Here is an 11445-nt window from a genome sequence, read left to right as displayed (position 1 = left end):
TCCTGTATTATTGCAGATGACTTTTATTGGCCTTCCTAATCTCCAGCCTTTATTTTCATACCCTCCACACATTATTACTCTAAGAATTACCTTTCTGAAGAATAACTCTGATCATGCCACTGTCTTGATAAAAACTTTTGTTTGTAGTATCATCAAATAAAAGCCAAACTCCTCATTATGACATCTGAACACTTCCAGGGGATTTAAAGGAGTTATAGTCAAACAGAAATGAAGTGAGCTATATCAAATACCATCTTAAGTAGGTTCTAAAGTCAAATCTATGTTTGTCTACTCTTTTTTCCATACTAGCCACTGTTAGGATCCTCCTACCACCTGCAATGTCTTATTTGTTAAAAAGAACAACTGAATAAGACCAGTAAGTGGATTGAAGGGACCAAAAACCCACCAAAATGGTATCAAAGTGAAAACATCTGAGCTACAGCAGATGCAAAAGTATAACTTATCTGAACCTCCCTTCTCTGACTAAAAAAGCTTTGTAGAGTTTACAAGTGTCAGCTACCACAAACTGCCTCCCCACCCCTGAGAGGTCTCCAGTCTGGAGGGTACCTGACCTTGGGCAGCAGGACAGTCCCCTAAAACAATGTGTAAACCAGCATCAGAACCTTCCATCATCTGAAGCCCTAGCTCCCTCCTCCACCCTCTACCTTATTAAGCTGATATATAAACCTTTAATCCTAACTATTCAGGGAGGTACTCTCTATATAGAGTACTCCTGCATGTGTAATAAACTTTTCTTTGGTTAATCTGTCTGTTGTCAATTAATTCATAGGCCCCAAACACTAAGACCTAAATTGATAGAGGAAAAGTTTTCCTCTCTGGGGATTATTCAGTCTCATCCATTGATTTTGGTCGGGGGTGTGGAAGGGGGTGGATTCTTATGAACCCTAAGGCTAGCTAATCTTGGGAGCCAAAGTCTTGAGAATGATTTTTCACTTGTGAAAACATTTTAATGCTCATGAGAAAGGTTTTATATCTATCTTAAGTTACCAGGAATATGTTCAAAAAATGTTTTAAAAACTGAAGCAAACTGTTTTTAAGAAAGAGTGAGACATAAAAACCCTCTTATCCAATGCAATAGAGACTTGGAGAAGAGGAGTTGCTCTCTGTATGCATCCCTCAATAGTACAAGTCAGAGAATCAGAAACACCTGCCTATTGACTCCTCATTCCACTGTCATATACAAACATTAATCATTGTTCAAAACATGCCAAACCTATCAAAAACACATAATGGAAGCTCCAGCCACAGAGGAGTAAAGAGGCCAACAAATCCTTTCCTCCAGGGCAACTATTAAACTGGACAACATTGTCAGAAACAAGCATTTCAGGGCTCTAGAAATTGACCAAAGACAAACAAAAGAGAAGTATATATTCAGAAGAAAAAAAAAAAAACTATGTAAGAACTGTGGGAGACAGTGGTGTTCTTGCCTGAGGCTTCTTTTGTCTCCTCCACCATCGCCAGCTCTGCCAGTTTGGTAGTTCTGCCTGGACAGGGCTGGTGGTTAAAAAGCAGCTTTGCTGCTGGTATGGGGAAAGTGAGGAAAGCAGGCTGGTTTAATTTGGAACTGAAGATGGAAAATCCATGCCCTATGGCAGTGACAAAAGCCTTCAACTCTTCTAGCCCCAGGTTGCTGTCTGGAAGGCTGCATGCAAGGGCAGTAGAAACCTGAGAGGACTCAATAAAAAGTAAAATCTGGAGCAGACTTGGTAACTGCTTGGACTGTCAATGTACTACCCAAACCAAACACAGAGTCACAAGCAGAGGGTAGAAGCCATAAAGGCTCAAGGTGTTTGAGCAGAACCTCTGACCAAACATTAGCTGACAAGTAAATTATTCAGGCACAGAGGCTAAAAAATAAAAATAACACTTTTTTAACTGATTAAATATCAGTAGCTACATACCACGTACCACAGGAGTGACAGATTCTTCAAAGTCCAGACAAGTTACTTATAAAAACAAAACAAAGGTAGTGGAACAAAAGGGTGAATATGTTGTTAAATAAAGTTCTTGGTGAAAATGAAAAAACAAAACAAAACAAAATAAAATCAACAATAATAAATCTCTCAGAAAAAAAATAAAGAAAATCAAACTTCAGGGTTGCTACAGTATATTATTTAAAATATCTAGTTTGAAAAAAAATACAAACCATCCAAAAAGCAGAAAATTTGACCTGTGTTTGAGGTTGGGGGAGGGGGGAGGCAGCTAATGGAAACTGTCCTTGATTGGACTCAGATGTTAGAGTTAGCAGATAAAGACTTCAATGAAGCTATTTTAAATATGTTCAAAAAACTGATGCAAACTATGTTTAACGATCTCAAGGAAAGTATGATGGCAATTATTCAACAAAAAGGGATTATCAATAAAGAAATAGAATCTATTAGAAAGAACCAAACAGAAATTCTAAAAATTAAAAAGCGCAGTAAACAAAATGAAAATTCCTTGGTTGACTTAACAACAGTTATGAGATAACAGAAGTAATAATCAGTGAACTTGAAGATAGATCAATATAATATATCCATTCTGAAGAATTTTTTGAAAAGCAAATTAAAGAAAAATAGTCAAAGTATCAGAGACCTGTGGACAACATCAAGCATACTAAAGCCAAACAATGACATCCAAGAAAAGAAAACTACAGACTAATATCCCTCATGAATAATGATGCAAAAGTTCTTACCAATATATTAGTAAACCAAATCTAAGAACAGATAAAAAGGATTATACACCGTGACCAAGTGGAATTTATCCCAGGAATGCAAAGTTGGTTTAATATCCAAAAATCAATTGATAGATATACAATATTAATGACAAAAAACACATGATTACCTCATAGACATCAGAAGAGTATTTGACAACCCAACACCCATTTACAATAAAAACTCTCAACAAGTGAGGAATAAAAAGGAACTTCCTCATCTTGACAAGGAGCATCTATGAGAAACTTACAGCTAACCTCATATTCAATGGCAAAAGACTGAATGCTTTTCCCCCAAATCAAGAACTAGGCAAGATATTCACTCTCACCATTCCTATTCAACATCCTACAGTAGGTTCTATGTAGTACAGTCAGACAAGAGAAAGCAATTGAAAGAATACAGATTGAAAAGAAAGAAGTAAAACTTTTTATTCACAGATGGCATGATCCTAAGGAATCTACCAAAACAAACAAATAAAACAATAAAAAAACTATTAGAACTAAAACTAATAGAACTAGTTTATTAGAAATAAAGTAAACAAGGTCACAGGATAGAAGATCAATATACAAAAATTATTTTATTGCTGATTGTTTTCTTAGCAAAAACAAAAATCTGGAAGGAAATTAAGAGACAATTCCATTCTCAATAAAATTAATGAAAATAATATACTTGGGGAAAATAACAAGAGAACTGGGAGAACTGTGCTCTGAAAGCTACAAAACACTGAGAGAAATTAAAGAGCTAAAGAATTGGAATCATATTCCATGTTCATGGACTGGAAGCCTCAATAAATATTGCTAAGATGGCAGTTTTTCCCAAATTGATCTGTAGATTCAATGCAATCCCAAACAAGATCCCAGGAGTCATTTTTGTGGAACTAAGCTGATCCTAAAATTTACATGAAAATGCAAAGGACCTAAAATAGTTAAAACAATTTTTAAAAACAACAAATTTGCAGAACTTATACCACCCAATTTCAAAACTTACCATAAACCTAGAATAACGAAGACACTGTGGTAAGTGTAAAGACAGATATGTAAATCAATGGAAAAGAATTCAGAGTCCAGAAATAAACCCTTATATTTATGGTCAGTTGATTTAGTAGGAACACTATGATTTTCTTCAACACATGTTGCTGGGACAATTGGATATCCATCTATAACAAAATGAATTTAGACCCTTACTTTATACTGTATACAAAAAGTAACGAAAAGCAGATCACAGACATAATTGTAAGAGCTAAAGTTATCAAACTTATGGAAGAAACCATAGAAGAAAACCTTGGATTAGGGAAGGATTCCCTAGATATGATATCAAAAGCATGATACATAAAAGAAAAAAAAATAAAGTAAATTAACCCAATTAAAAATAGTCAAAAGATTCTAGTAAACATTTTACCAAAGAAAATATACAAATGGCTAATTAATAAGCCAATAAAAATATTCTCAATACTATTAATCATTAGGGAAATACAAATTAAAACCACAGTGAAATACCATGTCCACACATTAAAATGACTCATCAAAAAGGGTGACAATACTAGATGTTGGCAAAGATATTGAAAAACTGGAACCCTCATACATTGCTGGTAAGAGTGTCAAATGGTATAGCCATTTGGAAAACAGTTTGGCAGTTTCTTAAAAGGTCAAGCCTAGAATTACCAAATGACCTAGCAATGCCTAGATATATACCCCAAAGAAATGAAAGCATATGACTACACAAAAACTTTTACACAAATGTTCACAGCAGCATTATTCATAATAACCAAAATCTGGAAGCAAATACAAATGCCTGTTAGCTGGTGAATGGTAAATGTGGTAGGTATATTCATATGATTAAATACTATTGAGCAATAAAAAGAAATGAACTTCTGATACGTACTACAACCTGGATGAACACCTAAAACAGTATGCTAAGTGAAATAAGCCAAACACAAAAGGCTATTATATCATTCTATTCATATGAAATTTCCAGAAAAGGCAAATTTATAGAGAGCAGATGAACAGCTACCTGAGGCTGGGAAGGATTGACCATAAATGATATTGAGGAAACTTTTGGGGTGTACGAAAAATGTTCTAGAACTGAGTCATAGTAAAATTTACCCCGAATTCTACATATTTGCTAAACAATATTGAATTGTATATTTACAATGGGTAAAATTTTATGGCATATAAATTATATCTCAGTGGAGCTATTTTTAAAAATTATTTTTAAAACTGTAAAACACACACACACTTGAAATCAGCTACATAAATTATGTATCATAAGTTCTGTTCTATTTATTCTGCAACAGTGTAAAAATCACATATTTCATCAAGATTGAAAATAAATATGGAGAAAATTAAGAACATTTGGTTATAAATCAACCAATGATGTCACTCTAGTTGATGCCATTGTTACCCAGTTACTTCTCTGTTTAACTGCTTATACAAGCTAGTATATCATGCCCATACCTAAACAGCTTTTCATCACTTGGTAGAAAATTTTCTTGCTATAAATATTTTAGCCGTGGTCAATTAAGAATGTCTAAAAGAAAGTCTCTTTTCTCTGTGATAACCTCCCTGGAGCAATGTCCCATAGCCTCTGTACCTTGGTGCCTTGCTCTTTGTTCTCTTTCTTCTGTTCTACTACCTCCTTTTCCCTCGGTTCAGAACTTCTGAGACATATAGAAGGAACCGATAATGTTCCCAAGTTAGAGGAAACAACTATACTTTAGCAGTTTTCTTTCCACCGTACCACACTACGAATATGAAGACTAGAGACCATTGCAGTAAAATTCGTAATAAGTGAAATCTAGAAATTTAAACATGTAAAATGCATCTTGCATTATTGTGAGATAAATGAAATGACTAGGAGTGCTTACTGCCTACACGGCCAACCACAAGTTCCTAGAAACATGACCGTGTATTCCAAATCCACCCTGGTTCTTGCTGTATTCTGTCAGAAAGAATACTGAACATGTAGTGGTTTTGTCTCCACTTCCCAAGAAGTACCGCCTGGATCTCTCCACCCAATCTTGCCCTTCCCTACACCTTACATCCCTCCTCCCTCCTCAGAAGATAAGAATTTAGGCCACTCAACTTGCGAAGGGGGCTATGGAGAGGACAGGAGCCAATTGTCAATTGTGTTATATCTAAATTCACATTATTATCAAGTATGTAATTGTGGAATTTTACTAAATCTAACAACCGAAAGAGAATTTTGAATTCAGTATAAAAAGTTACAGGATTTCTAATTCAAAGTTAGAAAGCTTGCTTCTAGTGGTGGTCATTGTGGTGTCTAAGGCTATTTTGGTAATCCATTTCTCATTTCAGTTATTGATTAGGGATGGGCACCTGATCCAATCCAGCTATTGAGATATGAGAGAAGTAAGTTGGAAGTTTCTGGAAAAGCGTTCCTCATACCTAAGAAAGAGTCTCAAGAAACAAATATTGTATATTAATGCATGTATGTGGAATCTAGAAAAATCGTACAGATGAACCTATTTGCAGGGCAGGAATAGAGATGCAGATGTAGAGAACAGACGTGTGGACACAGCGGGGGAAGGGGAGGGTGGGAGCACAGGGAGCTCAGCTTGGTGCTCTGTGATGACTTAGATGGGTGGGATGGGGGTGGGTGGGAGAGAGATCCTAGAGGGAGGGGATATATGTATACATATAGCTGATTCCTTTCATTGTACAGCAGAAACTAACACAACATTGTAAAGCATTTATACTCTAATAAAAACAATCACTTTATCAACGTATTTATTGTAAAAACCTTTCACCATAATACAAAATATTATTGCTTCATGGAATTCTTTTGAAAATGGTTACACGGACACAAACATAAAAGTAAATGTAAAATATTCATAAGTATACATATCACAAAAAGAACATATACCATAATAAATACATTGAGATATCATACAAAACAATAAAATCAAGTAATGAAAGCGTTGCTCCTTGGCTGTGAATTTCCACTCTTGTCAATTCAGGGTTTGAGCCCAATTCTTTACTGAGGTCTATTTCCCCCTATGGCAATAGCTCCTGATTAAAATCTGCTTTTACTGCTTTCCCTACCGTCCAGTTCTAGTTTTCCAGGACACCAGCCTCCACAGGAAGCCAGCGGTGAGGACAGAGCAGGGAGATAAAAGGGACTTGGGTCCTTAATGACGTTTGTGAGCTGCTAATCATACAATAACCTGTTTTGAGTCAGGGTTTTTTGCTTTTGTCTGGTTGGGTTTTGTTGTTGTTGTTTTGGTTTTGGTTTGGTTTGATTTGGCTTTTGTAACTTCCTGCTAAAAGTATCTTACAGTACTTTTCTGTGATCATTGAACCAGAGTATTCCATCCTAGACTATGATCATTTTTATAGGTTTGATTATATGGAAAAAGTATCATTTCAAAAGAAGATGGTAGGGCTTCCCTGGTGGCGCAGTGGTTGAGAGTCCGCCTGCCGATGCAGGGGACACGGGTTCGTGCCCCAGTCCGGGAAGATCCCACATGCTGCGGAGCGGCTAGGCTCGTGAGCCATGGCCGCTGAGCCTGCGCGTCCGGAGCCTGTGCTCCGCAACGGGAGAGGCCGCAACAGTGAGAGGCCCACGTACCGCAAAAAAAAAAAAAAAAAAAAACGAAGATGGTAAAAGGGAAGAAGCCTGGAGGAAGCATAGGAAGAGGTGGTTCAGGATGAAGGATGACTTTCTACTTAATCATATGGCATCCTTTTTTCCACACTTTTTTCAAGAATAAGAACTATATTAACAGATGCTCTGAAATCAAGAAAAAACAAAACAAAGAAATAATAAACTTGCCTGTAACCTTAGGGATCCCAAGCCCAGGTTGAGGCATGTGCAATTTCACATTAACTGGCCAACCACACCCAGTCATCTCTGTGGGAAATTGCCACTGATCTTGGCCCCACAGGATACCCAAGAAGACTTCCCTCCCCCCCATTAGACTAGCACAGAGCCCTTAAAGAATATGTTAAATGCCTTGCCTTTGCAGAACATTTTTAACTTGCTGCAGTTACTTGATTCAGTTTTTTAATAGAGTTCAAAATAAGAGCAAACTGTTAAAAACAAACAACAGGTCCAAAATGGAGTCACTTATGCTAAGCCCCCCACCACCAAAAACCAAGACTTAATTACAGCTTCAGCTCTCCCAGAAATAGAATCTTAAACCAGTCAATCAGGAATTGCCTGCAGTTAGGTAATCTGCCTGATAGACCCCTGCCAGCCCCCAAAAGAAAATAATCTTGCAAAAACCAACCTGCTCTTTTACCCAGTATGACTTCCTTATTCCTTCTCCCTTCTGCCTAAAAGTCTTCGTTTTGTACAGTTCCTCATAGCTCCTTTCTCCCTGCTAGATTGGATGCTGCCAGGTTGATGAATGATTGAGTAAAGCCAATAAAGTCTTTAAAATGTAGTCAGTTGAATTTTGTTTTTTAATAAAACCCTCATTAAAGGAAAATGCACTGTTTTCCTCTATTACTCTACACACTGTTTGGTTTCCCACACCAAGCAATTCTCCATTTCTCTGTGGACACCAACTGGGTGTCCTACAATTCAATTCAGTTCTGACACAATCAACCTGGAGTTAGCATCAGAGTCCACAAGTTAACGTCTCAGTCCCACAAGACTGCCCCCACTTCAGATGCCAATTGCAAGCCTCAGGTTGTTACCTGTACTTCTTACTGACTGGTTGGTTATAAATTGGGCTTCCATAACACTCTCCTTTGGTTTGATAATTTGCTAAAATGGCTCACAGAACTCAGGAAAATAGTTTACTTACTGGATTACCAGTTTGTTATAAAAATACGGCTCGGGAATAGCCAGATAGAAGCAACACATAGGGCAAGGTTTGTGGGAAGGTACACAGAGCTTCCATGCCCTCACCAGGATCACCACCCCCAGCACCTCCATGTGTCCACCAACCCAGAAGCTCTCCAAACCCCATACTTTAGGGACTTTTATGGAGGCTTCATCTAATACATGTGATCAATTATTAACTCAATCTCTAGACCCTTTCCCTCCCTAGAAGATGGCAGATAGAGGTTCTAATCATGACTGGTCTTTCTAGTGACCAGCCGCCATCCAGGAGCTACCCAGGAGCCCACCAAGTGTCACCTCATTAGAACAAAAGATGTTCCTATCATCCAGGAAATTCCAAGGGATTTAGGAGCACTGTGTCAGGAACCTCTGTCAAAAAACAAAATATCAGAGCAAACACCTTTATTGCTTAGGAAATTACAAAGGCTTTAAGAGCTCTGACCAGGATCTATGAATGAAGACCAAAATGTATATTTCTTATTGTATCACAATAATCACACCTTAGCATCACATATTTACAGTGGATCAATTGTAGCTCTACCAAAACAACTCATGAAAGAAAAAGGAAATTGGTTTCTACTTTCCAGAAAGTTTAAAAATGAAGATCAAAGAACTATATAGTCAGTTCAAAATATTTGTTGTTATATTTAATCCTGTTAAAGGTGGGACTCACACTGTTAAGTCCAAGTACTAGAAAAAAAAAATTGCAGGTGATTGCCCCTACTCTAAATCTATTCTTTCTTTGATTACTATTATAGCACATAACTATTTTAAAATACTTTTTCCCCAGAATTTCATTGAACCAGAAAGAATAAAATTTGTAGTGTATATTTTCCCCCCTTTTTGTGTAATATGACACAATCTGTTCATTCCCCAGACTTACTGAAGACAGGCATTTTTATATTTAAGAGTAACTTAATAATGTTTTATTATAGTGATTCCTATAAGAAATATTTCTTTTCATTTTCAATTATATGAAGATTTATATAACCAGTTTGGCCTGACCTTTTCATAAGATATTATATAATATGTCAGAAAGAAAGGTTGGCCAGGGAATTACCTTTGGAAATAAGTAGGGGAAGAAACAGTAAAAATTCTCAGCACAGGCTTTGAATAGGACACTTCAGAAAGAGACCTAAGAAATGAAGATTTAAAAAAAACTGGATAGTGGGCAGAGAGTACCATTTGCAAGTTATTAGAAAACTGGCTAACCAATTTCTGATGCAGTAGTTTTCCTACTTCTATAAGACTCCTGCCAAAGTGTATAGAATCTTATTAGCACATGAAAAGGTTTATTTACATCTATGTATTGTAGGAAATAAAACCATAAAACGTATAATCACTGTTAACTTTCTTTATGAAGAAGTTTCTTGAACATATTTCAGTAGTTAAGCATTTTTCTGTCATAATATTAAATAAGAATATATGAACTCAAATCTCATAATTCTATATTTTTTATGTTCAAGAAGCATATTTGGAGTTTATAATGATACCATAGGAATTTGAAGCAAATAGGGACAATGCACACAAAGAAGAGAAAGAAAAGCTTTAAAAAAGTATAATCAGGGCTTCCCTGGTGGCGCAGTGGTTGGGAGTCCGCCTACCGATGCAGGGGGTGCGGGATCGTGCCCCGGTCCGGGAGGATCCCACGTGCCGCGGAGTGGCTGGGCCCCTGGGCCATGGCCGCTGGACCTGTGCGTCCGGTGCCTGTGCTCCCCAACGGGAGAGGCCCCAGCAGTGAGAGGCCCATGTACCGCAAAAAAAAAAAAAAAAAAAAAATATATATATATATATATAAAAAGTATAATCAGTATATTTAAGAAAACAAGAGAAGATTGTACATCCAAGAAATGGGAGTAGGAATCCATGAAAAGGAAGAGAATAATTAAGGAATTTTTTAGGAATTAAGCCAAATTTTTAATAATAGGATAGGAAAATAAAATTGAGTGAATCTCCCAGAAGTTATTCCAGAGGGAACAGAGAAAACCAAGGGGAGGAAATTCTCAAAGAGGTAACACAAGAAACTTTCCTGGAACTGAAGAACATGAATCTCTAGAGAAAAAGGGCCCATATAATGAATGAAGAAAGACTCTCACCAGTGTTTATTATTGTAAAATTTTAAAACACCAGTATTAAAAAAAGGTTGTTCAGTAACAATATGAATGCTAGACAGTAGTGTAGCAATGCCTTCAAAATTCTGAAAGAAAATTATTTTCAACTAAAAATTGTATACCCAATCTGGTAATCAAAGGTAAGATTAAATTAAAGACCATTCAAACATGCAAGAATTTTAACTTTTTGCCTCCTATACACTGTTTTCCAGGAAGCCACTGGAGGATATCCTTCAGCAACATGAGAGAGAAAGAGGAAGACGTGGATTTCAGAAAGCAGAGACTCCAACACATGAAAGCAATGAAGGCAAGTCCAGGTTGACAGCTATGCAGCAGCCTAGAAAGCAACTAGTCTGGGAGGAAACAAGAGGAAAGATGGCTTCAGGAGGGATGTCTCAGGGCAGGAGCTTGAACAGTCCTAGTGTTTAGGATTGTGTTTCAATATGTTGGTTTTTAATTGATAAGTATATGACCAAAAAAGATAGTGATGAACACATAGAAAATTAGAAAATTTTAAAGGAGACAATTATTAATTCCAGGAAAATATTGCTGACTTGTTTCTGTCAGCAGTAATTTTATAAGAAAGATCATGATTTCATAAGTTTGATTACTGAATTAACTAAACAGTATTATACAATTAGTTGGAGAGTATGAGGGAAAAGAAAAGGGGCAGAGGAGAATATTAAAGAGTTAAAACCTCCATTACCATGATAAGACATCAGTAGACAATATCAAATTTTGAAAAATTGAGATTGGCAGAAGATGGGGAAGGGTCAGAAACTGATAATTTTTTGATAAAGCTTTGAGTCCCC

This window comes from Tursiops truncatus, chromosome 2 (genome assembly GCF_011762595.2).
Source record: "Tursiops truncatus isolate mTurTru1 chromosome 2, mTurTru1.mat.Y, whole genome shotgun sequence".
Taxonomy (NCBI): domain Eukaryota; kingdom Metazoa; phylum Chordata; class Mammalia; order Artiodactyla; family Delphinidae; genus Tursiops; species Tursiops truncatus.
The sequence above is the reverse complement of the archived record's forward strand: the minus strand, read 5'-3'. Positions refer to the sequence as shown.